Genomic DNA, 22,211 nt, shown 5'->3' with positions numbered 1-22,211 from the left:
TTGCATCTACAACATTGATACATGGATTGGTTAAGTAAAAAGAGTTTAGTTTTATGTTTTGCATTTTGTGTTTTTTGTTTTTGTGTTACTTTCGTTTCAATACACACACAACCCAACAAGCATGACAAGAATAATGTATCTTCAATCTACAAATTAATGTCACATGATTTGTTTAAGTAAGAAAAGCTTTAGTTTTGAGTTTTGCATGTGTTGCTTTTGCTTTAATACACATACAATCCAGCAAGCATGACAAGCATGATGTATCTTCAATCGACAATAATATCACGTGGTTTGTTAAAGCAAGAAAAGTTTGAGTTTTGAGTTTTGTGATTCCCATTTTGTAATTTTGTGTCGCTTTTGCTTCAATACACACACAACTCAACAAGCATGATAACCATGACGTATCTTCAATGGACAAAAATATCATATGGTTTGTGTAAGTAAAAAAAGTTTGAGTTTTGAGTTTTGCATTTTGAGATTTTTCTTTTTGTGTTTTTTTAATTTTTGTTGTATTTTTTAGTTTTTTTCCCTATTCTAACAATTCTTATTGCTTCACTCTTAATCCAATGAACTGGATCCTTTTGTTTTGGCCTTTCTAACCTAGCCATATGGATTTCGGAATACTAGCCACAATGCAGACAAGTGATAGCTCGTCAATTCCATCCATGCTCATATATAAGCCTCTTATTCTACCACATGATAGGAATGTGAGAACCTAGTGGTTGCATCATCCTTACTCGCTATAACATGACCAAAATATTGAGCCAAATGCACAAAAATCAGGACATGGAAAGGACTTCTATTGTTTCAAAAGCTGCAACTCGCTTCGACAACAATCTCTCACCTTGTCTCTCAACACTCCACTCTAACTAACCATGCATTCTCCTCTCTATCCCAAGAAATTAAGAACACAATACTAGCTTCTAGGTGTAGTAAATTCACTAACTTACCTTCTTGTGTTATAGTCCAAAAGCTTGAAGGCTTGAAGATGGTTTCACGACCCAAAAAGCATGATCTGATGCCATCGCTCCTCCACATCTACCACCAAGCACACCAACTAGTCGAGAAGCTAATGGAGAATAAGAGAAAAGAAAGAAGATGATGAAGAGCTTCACATTTCCTTAGTCCCTCACTCAATACACATCTCATTCACTCTCAACAAAGGCAAGATGATAGAATACAATAAGAGAATAAAGATTCAATAGCTACATTAATAGAGCTTCCACATCATAGATGCACTAAAAGGGTAAATACAATTGAGACCTCCCACGCTTATATAGACATAAATTAGGGTACTTAGGTCACCTCTCCAGGATGGTGCACCATTTAGGGTTAGGGTTTGAGCCCCAATTTGCATGTTAGGGTGTGCGTCTCTTTTGCATTTTAGGGTTTCCACGACTATGAAATAGGGTTTGCACTCTCTTTTGGGCATCCTATCCACTTTTTGGGATCTAGGTAGCTTGCACCCTCTTTTGGATGCCTATCCACTTTGTGGGATCTAGGCTAATCAATTCTCATAACATGCTTATACCTTTGCCTAATTAGACTAAGTTTATGCTAATCTAATAACAAATATATGTGTGCAACCCATGCAACACTTACGAGTATGACAAATACAATGTGGGAGATAAATACAATGTACATGGGACTGAGTGTGGCTCTCATAAAATAATACATCCATGATAATCTTATGTCTATGAAGTACAAAAATAGTGTGAGTTTCCAAAAATAATCATTGAAGCACTGCAAAAATAATAATCTACCATCAAATAAATCTAGCACGTGCTTTGACTTTTCTTTGACCTTCTTTGACTACAACCTTCACAAAATATTGTTAACGCACTCATGGTATATCAAGAACAAGACATTCTAGGCTTGCTCGAATGACCTATCACCCTAAGAATAACACAACATCACAATCTCTCACCAATTGGGTTCTCAAGTGTGGGATAACATTTCAAGCTTGCTTGGAATTCCACACAACTCCCAATTTCACTTGCACTTATACAAAACCACTACACAAGTAAAGTAGATACACGCATAGGAAGAACAAGAGTCAATTAAGAGGTATAATGGAACTCTTCAAGACCCATCAACATCCATTGCCTAAAACCATCACTTGTTTTGGCAAAAGAAGCGTGTTGTGGCGCACTTCTTTTGCCACAACACACCATCATTTGCTACCAAATTTCTTATTAGATGTCCAAGAGCCACTTGTCAGTAGAAGCACTATACCTTTGGTGGTGTAAGTGCCATGGGACTGGCACTCAACTAAGAGGGAAGATCATATTAACTACAAGGAGGAAAGAAAGAAAAGAGGCCCACAATTTTTTTATAAAGGAACATTTTTGGTAATATTTTTTGCTATTATTTTGTGTATCATTTGAATTGCATGGTTATAACTCATCAAGCTCCCTTTCATTTTGATGAGAGCTCATGTGGGGGTTGTAATAAACCATCAATATTAATTTGAAGTTGTCGACTGTATTAGTCAATTTCCAATCATAGAATGAGGTCTACAAGCATGAATAAAATCTATGACCAACTACAAAAGCCACAAAAGGGACAAGATGTCCGAGGAGAGATGGGAAAGCTCTAACCCTAAATTTTATGTATATAAAGAATGAGAAAGAATAGAACAAGCTATTCATATTCTTGAAAACTTTGTGTACTTGTTTTCTTACTTCCATTATGAGAGACTATGTGTATGAAGGAGAGAGTGACAGATTGAGAAAGAGAGAGCAAGTAAGAGTGACAGAGCGAGTGAAGCTCTTCCATCTTCTCTCCAAGCTCTCTCTTGTTATATCCATGCTTTCTCTCATGCATGTGGAGGCTATAGAGGATTGAGAATTGAAGTGCACTCATTTGAATCATGGAGTTCACCATGCACTTCTTTCATGCTTGATGGAATTCCTAGTAAGCTCACTACAAGCACATCATCAAGTTTGTTAATCATGTGAGTGGCTAGGTGAGAACTAGCCTAAGTACTTTGAAGGTTGAAACTCTTGAAACAATAAGATTACATTCATGGTCCTCACATTGAGCTCATGTATCACAACAAGAAATATTCTGGGTAACCTTATTTATTTAATGATCATTAGGCTAGATCTAAACTACATTGTTAGTTTGGAGACTCAATTTACACAACTTCTAGGTAAGCCACATTTGGATGTAGTTCAATGCACACTGCGCTATGTTAAATCTACACTTGACTATGACTTGTTCCATGCTGCTACAAATGTATCATTTGAATTGCATGGTTACATAGATGCAGATTAGGCTAGTAGTATTTTAGATAGGAGGTGTACCAGTGGATTTGCCCAAGAGTAGCAAGAGACAACCTACAATCACACTATCTAGTATAGAGGCAAAGTATAGAGATGGGTGGTTGTAGCATGTGAGGTAGCATGGTTAGGCAAGCTAACTTTTTGGTGATTTGGGGCTGCAAGTAGACAAAAATATTATTGACTACTGTAATTACCTTGGTAGTGTTTAGTTGGTTAGAAACCTAGTGTATCATGCACAAACCAAATATGTAGAGGTCCATTACCATTTGATTTAAGAGCAAGTTTTAGCAAGTGATATTAACTTGGTTTATGACACAATAAGAGGCTATAAATATTTTCACTAAGGCCTTGGGAGTTGAGAAGCTCTACAGCTTCAAGATTATGATTAGGATACATGAGCTCCACTTTTTTAATAATGACTTTTTACCCCTTTATCTTCTCCTTTCTAGCTTTATCTCCTCCAAGTCTACCCTTTGCACTTCAATTCAAGGATGGAGATACTATACTGTATCATTTGCATTTTTTGTTTTTTGTTTGAGTTTCTTGTGCTTTGTGTTTGTAGCAAACACATTGACTTTCCTTCCTACATTGTAGTTGAAGACACCAAGATGGTTTCACCTAAGAACACAATCCAATACTATTGATTCTTTGGATTACCCACCAAGTACTCTAAGAATGAGAAAATATGATAGAAAATGAGGAGAGAAAGAAGATAAAGAGACTCACCTCACCAAATTTCTCACGCTCTTGCAATCTTAGAACCTCACACACAGCTCCTAACTCAATTCTCTTACCATGAATGGGAAGAAAAAGAAGAAAAGAAAAATGAAGATGTAGATATTCACTTTTATTAAGTTCTTACTTAACACACCTCTCACTCTATCTCCCTCACTGACAAAAATGGAGACAAGTTGTTAAAATAGGAGAAGTGAATAATTTCTCAAATGTTATACTAACAAATAATTTGCAACATGGATGCAGTAACATGGATGATTACAACGGAGACCTCCTAGGCTTATATAGACTAGAATTAGGGTTGTGGTTAGGCCTCTTCTCTAGAGTGCTACCTCGTTTGTATTGTATTTTGGGATTTAAACAATGGTGAATTATATTTTTCACCCTCTTTTGGGCATCTTATCCACCTTGTGGTCTCTTTGGACAATCTATGCTTGATATATACTTCTATACTAGCATAATTAGATCTAGCTCACACTATCTTGATTATGAATTTATGTGTGTAACCTACACAATAATTGTATGAGCATCAAATACAACTACATGGAATAATAAAATGTGTACAAAAGTGAGTATAGGTATCATAAAATAGTATAACGATGATAATAATGAGTCTGTGAGGAGTCTATGAAGTAACATGAGTTTCTAAATTAATATGGTAAAGCTCAAAAAATAATAATCCACCAAAAATAATATTTCAAACTTTGACTTTGACTTTGATTTGAACTCGATTAACTTTCTCTTCCACATTACCTATTAACAACAACTGCATAAGAAAGGTATCACATCATAATTGGACTATCTTGAAGTCAAAGTGCAAAATTCAAGGCAAAGGCTACACTTGACCATAGGATGAAGTTTGTATGCTATCTTGAAGAGAGTGAATGCTAGCACCTTTAAGTCAGTAGTGAAGATGATGGTGGTGAAAGCTTTGTAAAATTTTTTTGGGTGCCCTTCAACCCTTAAGCATTGATATATCAAGTTTTTTATGAGCCGCCATCCACTTTGTGTCCTGATGATGTGACAAGATATTATTCACTAGTATGTTAGGTGACCGACATGAGGATACACGAGTGATTCTACAACTGGACTACACCCACATAGTCCATCCTTGGTTATGGCACATTGATTGTGCCACTTCTTCTTTCCTTGGTGGATTCACACTTAGTGACCACATATACATACATTGTGGTACTTTCATATTAGTCTTTTATCATGTTGTAGACTTAGTTCTCTTGTGTGGAAGAAGAAGAAGAATTCAGCCCTATCTCCCTATGTTCTTAAGCCTCCATTGCTTTTGTGTATGTGCTCTTGGATTCTTCACCTCTCTCCCCTCTTGTCTATTTTCATGGTATCGCAGTCGTCCCATAGCTACAAGGAGATTGATCAAAAGTTGAGGTGAAGGCACTGGAGAACAAGAGCAAGCAAACAAGAAATTAATAAGAATCACTTCTACCATGCTTGATTTTCCTTGGGTTATAGCCATAGGAGTCTCCTATGACTAGAAGGGCTATAATCTCCAATTGTAATGAAACTTGATAAGCACAAAGAACAGTGCATATACTTGTGATTTTTGGTATCTAAGGTCATTTTGGTCTCCATTATAGACCTACAAGTGGTCTCAATAATAGTTTTTGGATATACTATAGATTTAGCTATGTTAGCCATTTACAAGTGCACAAGTTAGTGATTTCAAATCTGTGAGGTTTCAAGCATTTGTCGGGTTGCAAATATAGAAGGCATCTACATGGAGATTACAAATTATGGTTATCATTGTGTAGTTAGTGAAAAAGGATACATGCTTAATTGTGGTGCACATGGTAACAACTTACTTGCAGATTGCAAGTTTTTTATTTTGTCAAAATGTTTAATAACTTCAACCAGATTGACAATGAGAAGCTTGATAAGGAAAATTATCCTACATGAAAGTTTAGGATGACAAATTTCTCAAAGAGAAAATGTGTTTGGAATTACCTTGAAGGAGATATGGTAGTAACACTCGAGGTTCTTGCACAAAATACTACTGTAGAAGAGGTAAAGGCTAGGAAAGGCAAAATGCTACTGTAGAAGAGGTAAAGGCTAGGAAAGTTTGGGAGAAAATACATAGTAAAGTCATGTATTGATTTTTTGTTAATATCACCGATAGCATAATGGGCTATTTATAGTACTCTGATATCACCATTATTGCATGGAAGAATCTAACAAGTCTATTCAAAGTGAAGATAAAGGCCAAAAAGCTACAACTCAAGTTAGAGTTGAACCAATTGAAAAGAGGAAACTTGTCCATTAATGATTATGCCTTGAAGATCAAGAGTATTATGGAAGCTCTTGGATCTATTAGTGTGGTAGTTGATGATGGTAGTATTGTGTGTGAATACTTATATGGACTTGGAGATGAATATGAGAGCTTTAATTGTATATGAATATGAGGGATGATATTCTTGATTTTATAGACTTGATTTCCATATTAATTCTTGAGAAGAAGAACCTAATCTTGGAGTCCTCTTCTTCTCAAAGTAAAAACAAGTCTGAAGAAGTGTTTTATTATACTAGTAGAGGTAGAGGTCATTGGCAAAGACCAAGGTGGTGGTTGTGGTCAAGGTTATGATACACAACAAAATAGAGGAGGATAGTTTGAAGGAAGGGGGAGTCAAAGAGGAAAAGTTACAGATTCTATTAGACAATAAAATTCTAGTGATAGCAGAGACTGCTAAATTGTGGTCAGAAAGGCTATATTTTTAAAAAGTACTTAAAGAAAAAGGCTGAATTTAGAAATAGAAAAAAGCAACAAGGCATTTATGCATCCAATAGTAGAAACAATGATGGAAAAAGTGAACAATTGTTTGTTATATATCACTTTATGAATACTATGACTGTTGATGGTTCATTAAAGAATGATGTATGGTATATAGACTTAGGTGCCTCTAACCACATGACTTCTCATGGAGAGTGGTTTAGGGAGATGTGTAGACCAAAGTATGCAGGCTATGTGGAGAGAGGGGATGATATAGCTTACCCCATTATTCACGTTGGAAATGTTCATTTGAGTATGCAGGATGGTAAAACTATGTATTTGGCTAATGTATTGTATGTACCAAATATTACAAAACACTTGATTTCTATTGGTCAAATGATAGAACAGGGATTGCAAGTTCGATTCAATATGATGATTGTTATGTACAAGATCTCAAAATTTATTGCAAGTTGATTGTGAAAGGAAAACATGCTGGCAGATTGTTTACTATTGATGTTCATCTATGTGAAATGGATATTATCATGTTTACATAAGGTTCATGTATTGTAATTGATATTGAAATCTGGCATAAGAGATTTGATCATGTGAATGTGCAATGGCTAAAAGATATGCAATCAAAATAGATTGTGGATGCCCTATCCAAGTTTATGACTAATGGGATGCATAAAGTATCTAAAGTACATCAATTTGGAAAGCAAAGCATACGTTTCCACATGAAAATCATGTATGCAAGAAGCAACTGGAATTGGTATATTATGATATGTGGGGCCCTACAAAGAGTGCAACTTTGAGTGATTATAAGTATTATGTTTCCTTCATTGATAATCATACTCACAAAGTATGGGTTTACTTTATTCATGAGAAAAGTAAATTAATCACTCACTCTAAAAGCTTTAAGGCTATGGTTGAGAAGTAGGCACGGTTGCATATTAAATACCTAATATTGAATGAAAATGAAGAATATCTCTCCAATGAGTTTTTGGATTTTTAATGAAAAATGATATACAAAGATAATATATATATAGATATACTCCATAGCAAAATGGAGTTGCTGATGGAAAAATAGGTGTATTGCAGAGGTGGCTCCTGCATTGATGTTAGAAAGAAACGTACCTCATTACTATTGGGTTGAAGCAATTGCTACTATTATATACATTATAAACAACACACCTATTGTACATGGTATGACACCCGAAGAGAAGTTTACACATAGAAAGCCTAATTTGTTCCATTTAAAAGTATTTGCATATATTTCTTATGTGCATATCTTGATGAGTTGCATAGAAAATTGGATCCCAAAGCAAAAAAATGTATATTTGTGGGATATTCTCTTGAGCACAAGGGACATAGATGTTATAACCCTCTTACATATTAGCTAGGAGTTAGAAGGGATGTTATTTTTTATGAAATAAGTAGGTGGTATAGTAATGTGCAGAATACACTTGGGGCTAATGAGCATGAAAGTATGATTGTGCAAAAAATAAGTCACCAATCACAAACATTGAGTGGATGACAAGAGTCTCCTAGTCATGCTTCTATTGATAAATGTTGGAGTGGTAGATTGAGGTCATGGGTTTCTCTACCAAGTACATCACAAATGTCAAGAAAATGTAAAGGGAAGGTTGGAGACTCGCCTATTATGATAGATATATCATTAGATTTCTCTCATGTTGATGGATTTAGATGGCTTTGAGTAGATCTTGGATGAGGAGTTTTGGATTCCATCTATTAAAACATTTGGTGTACAAAAGGCACAAGAGGATGCTAAAGCACCTAGTAGTGATCTAGGTCCACATAGGTCAAGGAGGATAAAAAGCCAATGGAGCTACAATTGATATATGATAGCTATATTCTTCATCACTATACATACATGGCTATGCTTGTGTAGGATGTGGAACCCACTTGTTTTGAGGATGCAGTGGATAATGAGTATTGAGATTATGTTATGGATGAAGAAATAGCTACACTCAAGGATAATGATGCATGTGAGTTGGTGCCTTTACCTAAAGGTAAGAAAGCTATTGGCTACAAATTGATTTACAAGGTTATATATAAGTCAGATGGATCTACGAAGCACTATAATACACGACTAGTTGCCAAAGGATATGCTGATACTCATGGTATTGATTATAAGAAAACTTTTTCTCCACTAGTGAAAGTGACCACAGTAAGGGCTATCATAGTCGTGGCTTCATCAAAAGGTTGAACGATGCATGAAATGGATATTGAGAATGCCTTCTTGCAGGGGAAGTTGGAAGAGGAAGTTTGTGTAGAGCAGCCACCTGATTACATGGATGAGAGTCATCTAGATTATGTAGGCCAACTTCATAAGGAGTTACATAGATTGAAGCAAGCACCCAAGGCATGGCATGACAAGATTGCAAAATACATTTTCTCATGCCAGGAGGCATATTTCACGGTGGATTCCGTGAGGTTTTACGGTGGATTCCGTAAACTTTTATTACCGGGGCTCATACACAAAGTGGATTCTTTGTGCGAGAAGTCGATGGGGATGCCTATCCTTATCAGGCGTTTTGTTAATTTAGTGTGTACATGGTTGATTCCATAGCGGGTGATTCCGCAAAATACATATTTAAATTAATAAATATTTATGAGTTTAGAGTGCGCAATCGTGATAAATTAAGGTTAGGATTGATTCTAACCAATTGATTTATTTATGTAGCTGAAGACTGCTAGGTATTCACTTTTGTCGGTTTAATTGTATTATTGCACTAATGATTGTGAATGCTTCAGTTGATGTGTAGAGATAGCACCAGTGGCGGTGGAAAGCATTGGAGGATAGCGTGTATTCAAAGTTATCATCAATATTTTGATGGGCGCATATCTTAGGCATGGCGCCTATATTTTGTCGCGCTTATTTATCAAGGTGTTTGATATTTATTTATTATTTTTGTATGCGCATGGGCGCACGATTTAGATATTTGTATTTGGACATTGTATTGGGTATGCCTAGCTTCTTGGGCGCTTGCCCATTAGCTTTATTTCTATTTAGCACTAAAGCAAACTCAAAAGCCAAAAGTGTATTATTTTGTAATTTGGGCTATTATTTGAGCTTAAAGATGATTAATACATAAAATACATGCTTTGTGGAGAGGACACACAAGGCATGGGGGGAGATTGCACCCAATTGGTCTCTTGTTCATGTCGTGCAAGTCTTCTACATTGATTTATATGCAAAAAGTAGAGTTCTTTTGTTCTTGGGAACCTTCTGATGCTCACTACGCGCGTTTACGGCATCCGATCTGTGCACCAGTGGTATCAGAGCGAAGCTAAGATTGAGAGCTTCCAATCGCTTACCATCTTGCGCGAAGGCAGAGCTCCTGGAATGATCGAGCTCTACAGTCAGTCTCATCGTGAATGGTCGATACGGGTGGATTCCTGGCGGTCAAGAACCTCTGTCTACAGCCTCTGATCTCGAAGGACCGACCTGAGGAGACGGAGGAACACTCCTACATCTCCTTCTACAAGTCGTTTTGAATAGAGACAGTAAGCTTTACTTCCATAGCCAAAAAGTTTAGAAGCTTAATCTTAAAAGCTTAAAAAGCTTATTACAAATCTTAAAGGGCCCCCAAATCTTTCGAATTGTGAATGCGGCACCTCAACGTCAAATTTAGCAGAAAAAACGCCCCCCCTAAAATCGAATTGACAACAGGCAGATCATAAGCTTAGTTACATAAGCTTTAAAATTTTCAAGTCTACTAAGTTCTCTACTATTCCAAGTTCTGCAAGTCACAAAGGTTAATCAAGTCACCATAGACTAACTCCGACTACTCCCATAAAGACTGTTCTTGTGTAGAAGCACAGAATTACGGAATTGCTCTCTGGAAGACTCTGTTCACACACGCAGACTTGCTGAACCAGTTTCAACAAACGCAGAAGGTCATATGCAGTTTTTACAAAGATTACAAATCCCGCAACCGCAAAAGACAAAGACCGTAAAAGCCAAACAATATTTATAAGCCTTGTTTTCCCGACTTTGAGCTATGCTCATCCCGCTAATCAAATTTCAAGAAAGTGAGGTCTTTTGGATTTTTACAAGATGATGGAACAAAATATGGACAATTTAATGGCTGAAGGTGATCTTCCTGAACCTACGATTGAACAAAAATTGGATTTGATTATGATGCAGCTTGATGAAGAACGAAGAGCCCGACAAGCTTTTCAAGTTCAATTGGCCAATTTGCAACAATCTACCACCGACAAATATGGATCGCAACCCGAAGATCTTATCCGATGTACCATCGATGCAACGCTTGAAGCTCAATCCATCCGCAAAGAAATAAAGATAAGTAAAAGAAATTTCAAATTCCGTACTTCAATGGGTCTCGAGATGGAAAGACTGTACTTGCATTTATCAGTCAGTTTGATGATTACTTTCATGATGACGACATTGGTACTCCTTTAGATACTTTGCCAAGTATGCCAACTCTACATTCTTTGTTGGCAATGAAATGTTTAGTGCATGGTAAAGAAAAGATTATTTTGCATGATGATGGTAGTACGCATGACTTTATTTCTACAAAGTTAGTGAAAGAATTGAATTTACAAACTGTTTCAACACATTATCGCATTAAAGCAGCATTCTTAGGCACAAGATATAATGGATCACAAGAAGTGCATAACTTAGAAATTAAAATTGGTGAATACACTGAACGTAGAAATTTTCTAGTTGTACCTTTGCAATCTAGTGATATTATTTTAGGAATGCCTTGGCGTCATCAGTATAATCCTGACATAGATTATTCTACGCATTCAATTAAAATTTATTTCCAAGGAAAACAAATCACATTGCATGGTATGCACGTCTCCAATAATTTTCCACTGTTTACTCATACTCAAGCTAAACGTGCATTACGTAAAAGTAGTAAATCTTATTTAATTTGGGCGAATGAACTTCAAGCTAAAGAAAAACATATGCATCCTAGGCATACTCAATTTCTTGCTCAATTTAAAGATTGTTTTGCTGATAATTTACCACTTGGACTACCACCTTCACGACCTGAAGATCACAAAATAGATTTAATTCCTGGTACACAACCACCATGTAAAGCACCCTATAGGCATAACCAAATTGAACAAAAAGAAATTCAAAATCAAGTAGAGGAATTTCTAAATAGAGGATTAATTAGACCTACTAGTTCTCCATTTGGCACACCTACTTTATGGTAAAGAATAATAATAATGCTTATCACATGTGCATTGATTATCGTGCCATGAATAAATTCACTGTTAAGAATAGATATCCGATTCCTAGGGTAGATGATTTTATGGATAAACTATAAGGTTCTGCCATATTCAGTAAGATAGATCTTAAATATGGTTATCATCAAGTGAGATTGGATAAATCTAATATATTCAAAACTACATTTAGAACACAATTTGAACATTATGAATTTCTAGTGATGCCTTTTGGTTTAACTAATGCACCTACTACATTTAGTTGAATGATGAATCGCATATTTCTGAAATATCAGCATTGTGTTATAGTATTCTTTGATGATATATTGGTATTCAGTAAAAATGAGAATGAGCATAATGAACATCTATCTTTAGTTTTCAAGTTGTTAAAAGATAATCAATTGTATACTAATCCGAAAAAGAGTGAATTCTTTCAAATAGAAATTAAATATCTAGGACACATTGTTTCATCAGAAGGTATTAAGGTTGACCCTAAAAATATAGAAGCAATCTTAAATTGGCCCATACCCAAAAATGTGCATGAGTTACGTTCTTTTCTAGGTCTTGCTAGTTTTTACAGAAAGTTTATGTGAAATTTTTCATTACTTGCATTACCTTTGACTAAACTTTTAAAGAAAGGTATTGTGTATAACTAGACTGATAATCAACAAAAATCTTTTAATTTATTGAAACATGCATTAACCCATGCTCCTGTATTACAACTACCTGATTTCAATTGACCATTCTTTTTAGTAATTATTGATGCTAGTGGATCTAGAATAGGAGCTGTCCTTATGCAAGATAATCATCCCATAGCCTACTCTAGTTGTAAACTGAAACTATCTGAACTTAAATATTCTACATATGATAAAGAATTGCTAGCTGTAGTACAAGCTTTATGTCAATGGAAACATTATTTAATGGGTTCTGAATTTATGATTAAGACTGACCAACAAAGTATTAGACATCTCCTTAGTCAACCCCAAATATCTGACACACATATTAAATGGGTAGCTTTCATTCAGAGTTTTCATCCTCTTATACAATATCAACCAAGAAAAGAGAATGTAGTAACCGATGCTTTGAGTAGAAGACCAACAATTCATAATATCTCTGTGATATCATTTGATTCCCTAATCCCTACGAAAGATACTTATCATCAAGATCTTACTTTTCAAGCTGATTGGAATAAATTAGTTGAAAACACTACAAGGATTTGAGCTAGTAGCGACGCCGATTAGCGACGGCGGATAGAAGCGTCGCTATTGGCATCGCTATTGGTATCGCTAATAGCATCGCTATTTGCGTCGCAAATGCGACGCAAATAGCAACGCTCCATAGGGAAAAAAAGTGGACCGAAACCGAGCGCGGTTTTCATTTCGCGTTTGCGGCTTGTGTGTTTTGAGAGCGAGAGCGAGGGAGAGAGTGACCGTCATGAGAGAAGGAGAGGGAGAAGACTTGTCGTCGCCGCCGTTGTTCCCAAAGGAGAGGAGGAGCCTTCATCGCAAAGAGGAGCTGCCCCACACTCGCCATATCTCATCGGTGAGTCTCCCTCTCTCTTTCTTTTGCTTGTTTAAGGTTTAAATCACTTTCTCTTTTGCTTGTTTAGGAGAGGAAATGAGAGAGAAAGAGAGGGAGAGGGAGAGAGAGGGAGAGAAAGAGAAAGTGAGGGAGAGGGAGAGGTAGAGGGAGAGGGAGGGGGAGGAAATGAGAGAGGGAGATAAAGAGAAAGAGAGGGAGAGGGAGAGGGAGAGGGAGAGGGAGAGGGAGGGAGAGTGCATTCTCTCTCTCCCTCTCCCTTTTGCTTGTTTAATGTTTGAATCACTTTATTTTTTTCTTTTTTAGGAGAGGAAATGAGAGAGAAAGAGAGAAAGAGAGGGAGAGGGAGAGGGAGGGGAAGGAAATGAGAGAGGGAGAGAAAGAGAAAGAGAGGGTGAGGGAGAGGGAGAGGGAGAGGGAGGGAGAGTGCATTCTCTCTCTCCCTCTCCCTTTTGCTTGTTTAATGTTTGAATCACTTTCTTTTTTGCTTGTTTAGGAGAGGAAATGAGAGATAAAGAGAGAAGGAGAGAAAGAGAGGGATAGGGAGAGAGAGGGAGAGAAAGAGAGGGAGAGGGAGGGGAAGGAAATGAGAGAGGGAGAGAAAGAGAAAGAGAGCGAGCGGGAGAGGGAGAGGGAGGGAGATTGCATTCTCTCTCTCCCTCTCCCTTTTTCTTATTAAAGGTTTAAATCACTTTCTTTTTTGCTTGTTTAGGAGAGGAAATGAGAGAGAAGGAGAGAAAGAGAGGGAGAGGGAGAGGGAGAGGGAGAGGGAGAGAGAGGGAGAGAGAGAGAAAGAGAGGGAGAGGGAGAGGGAGAGGGAGAGGGAGGAAATGAGAGAGGGAGAGAAAGAGAAAGAGAGGGAGAGGGAGAGGGAGAGGGAGGGAGAGTGCATTCTCTCTCTCCTCTTCCTTTTGCTTTTGGAGAGTGCTAAGATATATTGTGAGAGGGAGAGGAAATGCGAGAGAAAGAGAAAGAGAGGGAGGGAGAGGGACAAAAAGAGAAAGATAACCTATATTGGAATGATAGTATATCCATGATTATGGTAATGGTATCCACTTTACTTTTTTTATGGGTACCATTACATCGACTCCTTAAGAGGGCTAAAAATTAGTCATACACTTTATAAAGTCTAATTAGGAGATTTAAGATGCACGATAATAGACTTATCAATAATGGTATACAATGTGCTTTGCCATGGGCCATGTACACTGGTGACTCTTTAAGATGGCTTAAAATTGGTCATGTCCTTCATAATGTCCAAGTAGGGGATCTAATTGTGATATGCATAATTCATTGTTTTTGTATTAACTTTATAGGCATAACAAATTAGAAATCATGCCAACTAGTCAACGGAAGGACTAAAAGAAAATGATACCCTAGCTAATGGTCATTACGGTACTTCATCAAAATGAACCCAAAAGTATTGTTATAGAAGAAGAATCCCTTAAATTGAGTATAGGATATTTTCTCTCAGGTCTTATGACTATGAGTAGAATTTATTGAAATAAATTTTATTACTATAGTTGATAAATTTCATAGATGGCATTAATTTTAATACGCGATCCTAGGACAAAAAAACCACATTTCTAAGATGCTTTTTTTAAAGACTGATTTATTATTAGACTAAGAGATCCTCAATGATGCTCATAAATGGATTACTTATACTCAAAGCCCTCTAGTGCAGTTTTTTACAATAATGAATAATTATCTACTGGGACAAACAAATACTTGAGCATGATACAGGGCCAAGATATAACATCAATAAATCTCTCAACTACTATGTACAATGCCAGATTTATGGTCAACTTGCAACTTGACATACATCTCCATAAAGCTATCCATTTAAGCCTCGTTTGCTGTAATGTAGATAAGATGGAAAATGAAGAAGGTCTTATTGTTCAAGATGGCGAGACGTATCTTAATCAGCGTGTCCCATGTCATTGCTCTCAATGTAAGTTGGCAATTAGACGAAAACGCCGATTGTCTATAGAACACGTACGACGATTTGGCAAGTTTCAATCTAAGATCATTGATCAGGCGATTGCAGATTTTCAGCAAACGGTAATTTGAAGTTAATATTAATCATGCATTATACTCGCAAGCTAATTGAAAACCATACACAATAAGATTGGGTCTTGTTGGCAAATTTTCTATCTAGGGGGGTGATGTCTCGACCCAAGGGGGAGTGCACCCTTTACGGCCAATTAGAAGAGTTCGTGGACGTGCGATGGATGGATTGTAGGAGCCAATCCACCACTTGCAAGGCCCATCTATACCGTCAATGCCAAAGGAGACAGACAACCTTCCCGACCTATCTACAATCTTGGAGCCTGAGATAGAGGCAATGATCGATGCATTGATTTCCATGGATGTCGAGACATCTGACCCGCTTAGAGAGGAAGTATCCATACCATTATATGATGGGTGCCGAGTATCTCGGTTGAAGACATTGCTTGCACTCTTAAGTGTGCAAGTAAAATACGGGTGGAGCGATACGAATGTGATCGAGTTATTCAGGTACCTTGCACATAGGCTTCATTGATTTTTTTTTTACACTATTATTGCAAACATTTGTGCTTTTTCAAGGTTTTTTATGATTTTTTTTAGGTTATTGAAATATCATATATTACCACCTGCAAATACCATGCCTGAGTCTCGTGATGATGCACGACATGTTTTATAAAAGCTTGGCATGGACTACAATAACATCCATGCATGTCTCAACGACTGCATACTTTTTTGAGATGAATACGAGACTATGGAGACATGTCCAAAGTGTGGTGCTCACAGGTATCGACAGGACTTGCAAGGGCAAACCATCCCTCAAAAAGTTCTCAGACACTTTCCGCTCATCCCCCGCATAAACCACATGTTTCACACGTCCGGCATGGCAAGCTTGACAACGTGGCATGTGTAGAATAGGTCCACGAATGGAGTTCAATGAATATCAGTGGATTCGCGTGCATAGAGCCACATTGACTTTACCTTCCCAGGCTTTGCGCGAGAGCCAAGGAATCTTCAGCTCAGTCTCGCCATGGATGGTGTAAACCCATTCGGTCTGCGCTCGACTTCTTACAGTGTATGGCCTATAGTGCTTGTCAACTACAACATCCCTCCATGGCTTTCTACGAAGAAAGGACATCTCATCCTTAGCTTGCTCGTCCCGGGCTACTACAAAGTAAAAAATATGGACGTGTATCTTCGTCCATTAGTCGATGAGCTTAAGATTTTGTGGGAGGAGGGGGTCACTATGCAAGATATGAGCAGGCGCGATGGTCGACGGTCAGCCAGCATTCGAGCCATTCTCATGTGGACAATGCATGACTTTCCGGATTGGGAGAGTGCTCAGGTAAGCAGACCTCCGTTCTCGCTGGTAATATCTATATTTTATCTCATTCAATCAAGTATTCACTAGGTCATGGCTCGCCTTACAGGTCTGGTTACCTCAAGTTATTATGCATGTCCATTGTGTGGGCCACAGTTAGACTCCCGAAGGTCACGAACCATGAAGAAGATGGTATATCAAGGACACGCTACTTTCTTGCCGGAGGATCATGAACTCAGGGAAGGTTTTCTTGGACGACCTCCAACACGTATGAACGCCGCAAGCTGGTACAAGTTGAAAATGGTAAACTCGGAATCACATCCAAATGGAATGCGACGGCTCTCTGTTTTCTACGAGTTGCCATATTGGACCCACTTACAGGTCAACCACTTGTTGGATCCCATGCATATTTTCAAGAATGTGGGCAGCTTGCTATGGGACCACATCACAGGAAAGAGAGACACTAAAGGGTCACGAATGGATTTGAAGGAGGTAGGTAAGATGGAGGCGCTTTGGCCGCAGTCGAGTGCTGAAGGGGGAGTGCAGCTTCCTCGCGCTCCTTGGGTTTTGTCCACCAAAGAAGAGCGCATTGTGAAGCAAGTAATCAAGTCTATTTGCACTCCGACGGGTATGATGCGTTCTCTCAAGTCCGCATTTTCTAAAGATGACCAATTTTCGGGGCTAAAATCCCATGATTGGCATAAGATATGTCAAGTTTGTGAACAGAATGGATTGTAATTAGCGTGGGCATTTTGCAATTTGAAAAGTGGCCATTATTCATAATGCTTTCTCATTTGTGGCAGTTTGTCCTACCGATCGCGATCGCAGGATGCCTTACTCCAGAAATTCGCGGGGCCTTTTACAAGTTGTCGACTTTGGTGCAATGGATCTCACAGAAAGAGATTAAGACGTCCTCTATTGAATCCGCGAGGCAGGGAGCAATGGAGACGGTCTATCTCTTTGAGAAATACCTGCCCACTAGCATGCTCACGATACAAGTCCACCTTCTTGTGCATCTTGTGGACGAAGTGGAGATTGCTCTACCTGTCCATACGCGATGGATGTTCTTTCTGGAGCGCTTCATGAAAACCCTGAAAGGCTTTGTGCGACAACGAGCTCGGCCAGAAGGTAGCATGGCCGAAGGTTGGTTGGTGTCAGAGATGTTAGTGCATATCTCAAAATGGCTACCAACGGTGGAACCCGACAATGAAATGCTATGGACACTGAAGGACGATGATAGACTGACTGGAGATATGGTGGTCGCGCAGTTGGGGGTGGTTGCGCGGACGACATTTTCACGTGGAGCGTATTGACAAAATTCTCTCCACAATGGACTGTGGTTGTATGGCAAGGTTTGAGCAAGAGAGCCGGCGACGAGCAACGGATCTGAACACGGTTGTGGATGAGATGGAGTATTTTGGGAACTTGCAAAGTATTATTACGGTGGATTACCGTAGCTTCTCCATGATACTATTCGATGTGCAGTGGTTCAAAGTGGTACTTGGAGGAGCTGGAGCAACAGTTCGACGAGGTCCATCTGGATTTCTCGAAATAGATTCTGAAAAAAAATGGACGGATTTGCATGACACCTTTGTATTGCCGGCCCATTGTGAACAGGTGCATAGAGTCATTTTCTTGCTAATTGTAATACGACATGGTTTATGTCACAATGGTTTGAACTCGCTTTGTACGTGTTTGTGAACAGGTAATCTTCTATCCAAACCCCCAACAACCTCGATGGTGGTATGTTATACCTTCAACTCCTCGAAGTGCGAGAGTATATGATCAAAGCGATGTACCGGGCATAGATGAAGATAATATGCAAATAGAGGGGTCGATATTACAAGGGGTGGAGGCTACCGCAAGCTTGGAGCCCGCATCGGCTAACAATGATGGAAATACATGAGTCGAAGAATTTTTTGAGAAAGAGGCAAACTCATTTGTTTGTGGTGACATGTCTATCGACCTTCCAATGTATGCAGAGTTGTGTCAGGAGATTAACATGGGACCATAGGATACTTCATTCTTGGAGAATTGTATTACTCAATTCGTTGTTTAGATCTTCCATAAAGGTACATAAGATATGCATTTTAAGAGGGATTTTTTAAAAATGATTTATATTACTATGCTTTGTATAGTTTAAATTGATTATTCTAACACTATTTTTTATCTGTGCAAGTGACATTTTCAGGATGAGTCGAGGGATGAGCGATGAGGAGTTTCAGGACATGATGGCACGCATGTCTCTAGACCAGCTCGCGAGATTCAGAGAGATGGTAGATCACGAGCTATCTCGTTCTTCATCAGGGCGCTCTGCTAGATCTGCTTCAACGCGATCAGATGCTTCAGCTTCGAGCAGACGATCTCGACGCTGAGGACTTGGGCCAAAGGGAGGGACTGCATCAGGATTAGGGGGATGCTACTGTGGAGACATGGATGTGGTGTCTCCGTCTCGTCATTCAGCTGGAGCTGCATCACCTCCAGGATTTGTCACACCTATGGGGATGTCTACTCCAGTTCCTCCGGCTTTTGCGCAGCCGTCAGCAAGTGGCACCCCTTTTGGTGGCACACCTTTGAGTGCCATTCCGAGAGACGTTACCCCCGTCGGTACACCGGATGTAGAGGGGTCTCCTAGATATGCCCAGGAGCGTGGATGGAGATGGGAGAAAACCCATCTTAGGCAGACTCCTAGGGGTTATGAATATCTAGTTGATAGTAGGTCAAGAGCCATCATCATGAATGATGAGGGGAGGAGAGTGATGGCTCGCATGAGAGAGTTGTGCCAACAAGTTTTTCGGCACAACGTCTTGGATCATTGGAAGAACATACCGGAGGGGAGCAAGGACTACATAGTAGCATCCTTGCACGAGGAGTTTTTGGTGCCAGCCACAGTAGATAGATTCTCTATGGACTGGATGATGGATTGCATGCGTGCATACATGTCACATAGACGATCTGACGCACGCAAGGCAATCAAAAGTGGGGCTGCAAAGCCTGAGTGGTTAGATGCAGGCGACTGGCACTGACTGAGGGAGGAGGCTACAAATTCGCCAGGACATTGGAGTCAGCAGAGCGGGAGGCGGCGAGGGCACGACTCAAGGCTGGAGTGGTCCATCATCTTGGGAGTGGCGGCCACAAGAAATATTTGGAGGACTTTGTAGGTTTCTCTTTTGTTTTGCTTGTTTGTTTTTTTTGAAATATTCTTTGTACTGACAATCATGTTTCTAACAATTAGCATTTTGTTTTCTTTGCAGCACTCCATTACAAATCGCGATCCGCAAGGCCTTGAGACTCAATATGCAGAGAGGCACGGTCTCAATGCATTGATCGACCGATTGTATAGATGCATCGGCCCTGTAAGTCACTCATCTTTCTTGTCCATAGTTACCATGAGATATTTGAATGCATTATTGTATGGTGGATTGATGTGTTGTTTCTTTTTCTACAGAATCCGTTCGATACTCCTTTGCGGTGGGACGATCTTTCGGGGGACAAGGATTTGTAGCTCACCCTTGGATCCTTGGAGCTCACACACCTTTAGTTTTTAGTCGCCTGATCTATGTATACATTTTCTATGTATTAGTAATATCCTGTCATGATTGTACCAATCGTATTTTATGCGATCATGTATTTATTTCATGTATCAATTTTATGATTTCAGTATACATTTTTTTTGTTTGCAAGCGCTTTGTATGCAGTAGTACAGAAACTATTTTGTATGGCTCTCATACAGCACACAGTGCTATATGTGGCAGGGCAGCTTGCTACCCTGCCACAAGCTGCCCTGCCACAAAAAAAAATTTCCCTGTTACTATCCCTATTTGCATCGCAAATTTACTGCTCGCATCGCTATTGGCATCACTATGTGCGTCGCAAATTTAGTGGTTGCATCGCTATATGCGTCGCTATATTTGCGATGCATATAGCGACGCCAATAGCGACGTTTCTATGGCGTCGTCAATAATGACACTTTTTGCGACGATGGGGGCAAATTTTGTTGTTTGTATTTTCGTCGCTTTAAACGTCAGTATAAGGTCTATATCTTGTAGTGAAATTATTGGATTCCTATTGATTCACTGCCTTACAATAATGGATTCATGTTTTATGAAAAGAGATTATGTGTTACAGTTCCATTTAGATCTTTTGTTTTGAATGAGATTCATTGTCCTCCATATCAAGGTCATAGAGGTATTATATCTACTTTGTGTACATTGGCTGAAGATTTTAATTTGCCACATATGGACACTGATATATCTAACTTTGTTTCTGAATGTTTAGTTTGTCAAAGAGTTAAAAGGCATCATGGTAAACAGTATGGTTTACTAATGCCCTTATCTATTCTATCACGACCATGGGAACAGATTTCTATGGATTTTATTACTAGTTTACCTAACACTAAAGCTAACCATAATATGATTTGGATTGTTGTAGACAGGTTTAGCAAACAAGCATATTTCATTCCATGCAATAAAACTTTAACTGCATCTCTAGCAGCTAAATTATTTTTGAAAACTGTGTTTACTAACCATGATTTACCAAATGTTATTTTTTCTAATCGTGATTCTAGATTTTGTAATAATTTTTGGATTACTTTGTTTTCTAACTTAGGAACAAAGATTGATTTTTCATCTACATTTCATCTTGAAACTAATGGTCAAATAGAAGCTACTAACAGTACTATTTTAGATCTTTTACATGCTTACACTATTTCAAAACCACATACATGGGATACACATCTACATTTACTTCAGTTTGCATATAATAATACTCCACACACATCTACAAAGAAAGCACCATTTGAAGTTATTTATGGATATAGATTGTCTACACCTATTGCTTCATTATCAAATAAAATTCTGAGTGCTGATGATATTGCTAACATGTACGCTACTATTTTTGATGAAGTTAAAGATATGATTGCCAAAGCCCAGCAATCATATACAAAGCAAGCAAATAAGAAAAGGCAGGCCATGAATTTCAAAGTTGATGACTATGTTTGGTTAGGTATAGAGAAACATAGATTACAAAGTATAGATAAACACCCAGTTGTGAAATTAGCACCTAGATTCTATGGACCATTCAAGATCATACAAAAAATCAATGACAATGCATTTAAATTAGAACTACCACAACATTGGAAAATTCACAACACCTTTCACATTAGTTTATTACGACCCTTTAGAGGCCAATTACCTGTACACCCTGTCTATGAAAACCCACCTTTGTTAGATGAAGAGACTGAAATCCTTGAGCCTGAAGCTATTATAGATACTGACTTTATGACTGCTAGAACTTACCGAAGATATTCTAGATATTTGGTCAAGTTTAAAAACCATCCTGTTGAAGAGGCCCAATGGATACACGCCAGAGA

The sequence above is a fragment of the Lygodium microphyllum genome, chromosome 26 (assembly GCF_053477565.2).
Source record: "Lygodium microphyllum isolate KBCC chromosome 26, Lygodium_microphyllum_v1.1.10, whole genome shotgun sequence".
NCBI lineage: Eukaryota > Viridiplantae > Streptophyta > Polypodiopsida > Schizaeales > Lygodiaceae > Lygodium > Lygodium microphyllum.
This window is presented reverse-complemented; position numbering follows the sequence as displayed.